The 5,506-nt window shown below is 43.6% G+C and overlaps 1 pseudogene; it reads left to right on the forward strand.

The window, feature by feature from the left end:
- The first annotated feature begins 3,416 nt into the window (after nucleotides 1–3,416).
- LOC114082094 (5'-AMP-activated protein kinase subunit gamma-1 pseudogene) lies at nucleotides 3,417–4,847 on the forward strand (annotated as a pseudogene).
- The last annotated feature ends 659 nt before the right edge of the window (nucleotides 4,848–5,506 follow it).

Here is a 5,506-nt window from a genome sequence, read left to right on the forward strand (position 1 = left end):
CTTTCTTCTACCCTACAGGTTTTCCTTCGATTCTCATATGGTCCCTTCCCTACCACCACCACTTTTTTTGCCTTCTAACTTTCACATACAAGAGAAAACAGATGGCTTTTTAAGTTTAGCTTATTTCAATTAACCTGATGTTCTCTGATCCGTCCATTTTCCTGCAAATGACATAATTTCATTCTTCTTTATGGCTGAATTAAACTCCACTGTGTATACACATCACATTTTCTTTATTCATTCATCTGTTGACAAACATTTAAGTTGATCCGTACTTTGTCTGTTGTGAATTGAGCTGCTACAAACATGGGTAGGCATGTATCACTTTAATTATTTTATTTAAAAACTGAAGAGTGGTAAAGCTGGGTCATATGGTGGTTCCCAGAGAGCCATCTTGTTATGAGTCCTATTGTTTGACCTTACTGATCTGGGAACCAAAGGCCTTTGCATTTTCCTATCTCCAAGACCATGCTGTAGTATCACTCTTGGGCAGCTGCCACGAGAGTCAGTTTGGCCTAAGCGAAAGGCACTGCACAGACAGTGCCACTAAGAACTTTATACCTTGAGGAAACAGACCGATATGGAGAACAGAAGGCACTTCCCTAAAAAATTGGTGGTTTGGTGAGCAAACTATTGAAGCCCAGGGGCATGAGCAGTCATGGGTGATTTCACATGGAAACCAAATCTGGAGACACCAGACTCGGGAGCAGAAGATTGTGCAGATCCCACCTTTGCCCTTCCAACAGCACTCCATAGCCTCTCTCTAGCCTCTGTGGCATCCAGAACATGCAAAGCTGGTGTTACAGCTGCCATCTGAGCGTCCAGCAAGCTCCAGCAAGAATTTAGGGGAGTTCTGCACTCAGTGCTGCTCCACAAGCTGCAGAGTCGTTACACCCCATTTTCAGTGTGTGCAGCCCTAAAGCTCCAGAGAGAACTTTTACCTGAGGAGCTCTGCATTCCACCCTAGCTCATTTCAGTATGCAAATAGCTGAAAGGTATTCCAACCAGCTCCAGCCAGAAATCACTCCCTCCAAGCACCTGGTGAGCACCACAAAAGAAAGTAGTGGAAGGAGAATAACCCTCAGTCTTTGCTCTGGACATGAGGCACACAGCCTAGTGGGGTGGAGACGGAAGCTTTGGATTGGCATCAGTTGCAAGCATCTACTCTTGCCACTCATTCAAGCACCTCAGCAGGAAGGGAATTTTAACTTATACTTCAATTTAAAGAATAGGGAGACACCAGGTGCAGTAGTGCCTACCTATAATTCTAGCAACTCAGGAGTCCGAGGCAGGAGGATTAACCAATAGAGGCCAACCTCAACAACTTAGTGAGGCCCTCAGCAACTTAGCAAAACTCTGCATCAAAATAAAAAACAAAGCTGGGGACAGAGCTACAAGGCAAAGCAACTCTGAGTTAAATTCCCAATACAAAAAAAAAAAAGTAGGAGGGATAAGTTCCTAGTTGATTACTGGTACCCAAGAGGGCACATGGTTGTTGGGTGTTCTGAAGTCCTACTTCTGGACACTGAACCCCATAGCAATTATAGAGAAAAATAACCCAACTGTTATTGATACTACACTTGCAAGTGTCTCAGCATATGAAGCACCACTCACACTCCACCTCATCGCACATTGCTGACAAGACAAGAGTTGAGTGCCACAGAAGGGAAGATGTCACCCAGTCCCTGCATCTCCCTGTGAAACACTGGAGCTGCACTTGTGTCTGAACACAGGAGAAAAGCTTTAGGCATATCACCACAGCTGGACTAGTCAATATCACAATTGCTTTCAAGTAACAGAGCAAATATCAACAGAGCCTGAAAAAACCCCCAACACTTGACATGGGCTTCCATTCCATCGTAGAAGAGGTCACTGAGTGTGCACACTGCATACTCTGCTGTATACAACACACCTGCCTAAACTACCAGAGGGATTCTACTCTTGTGAGAATCACAGAAAAAGTGGATCTTTCAGGCTCCAGCATGGTATGCAGGGTGTCAAAACCCACTAATCATAATCAAAGATGTCTCAGGAAACTACACTATGAAGTCCAATTGGAATTAAAATTAACATTATACAACAAACTAATATTCCAGGACACATCATCAAGAGGAAAATGTTTATAAGAAGACCCTCACATAAAAGTGGAAAGGAGCTAAGTGAAGTTAGCCAATCCCCCCAAAAAGAAAATATTTTCTCTGATATAAGGAGGCTGATTCATAGTGGGGTAGGGAGGGGGAGCATGGGGGGAATAGACAAACTCTAGATAGGGCAGAGGGGTGGGAGGGGAAGTGAGGGAGCATAGGGTTAGAAATGATGGTGGAATGTGATGGCCATCATTATCCAAAGTACACGTATGAAGACACGAATTGGTGTGAATATACTTTGTTTACAACCAGAGATATGAAAAATTGTGCTTTATATGTGTAATATAAATTGTAATGCATTCCGCTGTCATATATAATTTTTTTAATTAATAAAAAAATTGGTACAAAAAAAAGTGGAAAAGATTTCCATCCCAACATATGCATAAATCACAACACTGAGTGAAAGAAATATGGAAAAAAAGGCACTATGACATTTCTTAAAGTTTATAAAGCTCTAGTGACAGATGCCAAAGATATTGAAGTGGATGAAATGCCAGACAAGGAATTACAAAGAATGATATTTTAAAGGCTCAAGGACATCCAAGAGAATTCAAATAAATAGCTGAAGGAATTAAAGAAGGCAATGTAGAATATAAATGAGGAAGGCCGGTGCCCCTTGCGATGGAGACGGTGAGGAGCGCAGGAGGGCGGCCGCGGGGCGCTGTGGAGCCTGAGACCCCCTAGTTTAGGAGACGGACAGGGCCTGGCGCTGGTGTCTGGCAAACAAGAAGTAGCCCGTGGCTGTCCTGTTGCGTGACCCTGCCCCTCTGCTCCTTCGCTGGGCGTATTTCCTAAGACGGGGCCCCGCCCTTGCCTGCCTTCCGTCAGTCCGCGGTTACTTCAGATAGCTCCCCTGCTTTGGAAAATGAGCATCCTCAAGGTACAAACTATCAGAACAGGAGAGAAGATAATAGCAATGAATTCTTGGAAGCTGGAAAGCAGATGGAAGAATGTTGAGTAACTTGGCTGATCTGAGAAAACTGAAAATAAGCAAATAGATCCCAAGAGTCTACCTATTGAATATGGTTGGACAACTCCCCCTCCCCACTTTGGCCAAAACTGGGCATCAAGAGAGAGACTGAGACACAGTTGAGGGCGGAGGTACTATACTGAAAACTGGAGCCTAAAGTGAACTGCCCCAGGTACTGACCCTTCAGCCCTCTTTCCCCTGGAGATTCAGCTTCTAGAATACTAAAAGACTTCACCCTCCAAGCTTGAAATTGAATAGTTCTCTCCAGAGTCCCCTTGAGGGGAATGCCCCCAAAAATAGACCCCGGAATCGAACAATAGTGTGTATACTTCCTTCATGAAGTCTCATCGCTGCTATGACCTGATTCCCACAAGCTCCAAATTGGTTGTATTTGATACTTCCCTGCAGGTGAAGAAAGCTTTCTTTGCTTTGGTAACTAATGGTGTACGTGCTGCCCCATTGTGGGATAGTAAGAAGCAAAGTTTTGTGGGTATGCTATCACAGATTTCATCAATATCTTACATCGCTACTATAAGTCAGCCTTGGTACAGATCTATGAGCTAGAAGAACACAAAATAGAAACCTGGAGAGAGGTGTACCTACAGGACTCCTTTAAGCCACTTGTCTGTATTTCTCCAAATGCTAGCTTGTTTGATGCTGTCTCTTCATTAATTCAAAACAAGATCCACAGGCTGCCAGTTATTGACCCAGAATCAGGCAATACCTTGTACATTCTTACTCACAAGCGCATCCTGAAGTTTCTCAAATTGTTTATCACTGAGTTCCCCAAGCCAGAGTTCATGTCTAAGTCTTTGGAAGAGTTGCAGATTGGCACCTATGCCAATATTGCTGTGGTCCGTACTACCACCCCCGTATATGTGGCTCTGGGTATCTTTGTACAGCATCGAGTCTCAGCCCTGCCTGTGGTGGATGAGAAAGGGTGTGTGGTGGACATCTACTCCAAGTTTGATGTTATCAATCTGGCAGCAGAAAAGACCTACAACAACCTGGATGTGTCTGTGACCAAAGCTCTACAACATCGATCACACTATTTTGAGGGTGTTCTCAAGTGCTACCTGCATGAAACTCTAGAGACCATCATCAACAGGCTGGTGGAAGCAGAGGTTCACCAACTTGTAGTAGTGGATGAGAATGATGTGGTCAAGGGAATTGTATCACTATCTGACATCCTGCAGGCCCTGGTGCTCATAGGTGGAGAGAAGAAGCCCTAGCAGGAGGAAGGAGTTGGGCAGCATCAGGGGATATGCTTCACTTGCTGCCTGATGAAAGCTGTAGGAATCAGATGAAACCTTAGGAGAACTGACTGTTCCCTACTCAGAGTCCCCTGCCCTCTGTCTGAAAGCTAGAGGAGGCATGAGGAGAAGGAGAAAGGATTTTAGCTGCCCTTACCCTCACATGTATACTTGAGAAAATCTTTCAGCCTAGCCAATCCCAGCTCCTGTCTTAGACATAGCCCCCCTTTTGGGTATAATATGGGCTCTGTGCTCCTCAGGCAAATACTGATCTCTGAGAGATCCCTAGACCTCACCCTTCCTTTGCCTCTGTCTCTGCTCTGATTCTATCCTAAGATAATAGCACAACCAAACTCTTCATATTTTTATTCTTCCTAGTTCATGCTGTATGGAGGAGGCTGAGTCCATTTAGTGTCATTTCTTCCAGTGATCTGAGTGGGGAGTATTGTGGGGAGGAAGGCTTTTGGTTCTTGTGCTGTAAGCATATGAAGGAAGATGGTTGGTTAAGTGGTGGAGGAGGTCAGAGTGGATAGCAAAGGTTATTGCTTTTCATGGCAAAGCTGATTAAATGACAAGAATCTCATCAAAAAAAAGAATATAAATGAGAATTCCACAGAGATTTTTTATTAATTTATTTATTTTAATTAAGTATATATGACAGCAGCATGCATTTTGATTCATTGTACACAATTGCAGCATAACTTTTCATTTCTCTGGTTGTACACAATGTAGCATCACACCATATATGTAGTCATACATGTACCTAGGGTAATGATGTCCATCTCATTCCACCATCTTTCCTGACCCCATGCACCCTCCCCCCACGTCCCCTTTGCCCAAAGTTCTTCAATTTTTCCCATGCCTCCACGTTATGGATCACCATCCACTTATCAGAGAGAACATTTGGCTTTTGCTTTTTGGGGATTGGCTTACTTTGCTTAGCATGATATTTTCCAACTCCATCCATTTACCTGCAAATGTCAAAACTGTATTCTCTTTTAATGCTGAGTAATATTCCATTGTGTATATATACCACAGTTTCTTTATCCATTCATCTATTGAAGGGCATCTAGGTTGCTTCCACAATTTAGCTATTGTCAATTGCTATGAACATTGATGTGGCTGTGTTATTATAG

The sequence above is a fragment of the Marmota flaviventris genome, chromosome 18, assembly GCF_047511675.1.
Source record: "Marmota flaviventris isolate mMarFla1 chromosome 18, mMarFla1.hap1, whole genome shotgun sequence".
Classification (NCBI taxonomy): Eukaryota; Metazoa; Chordata; class Mammalia; order Rodentia; family Sciuridae; genus Marmota; species Marmota flaviventris.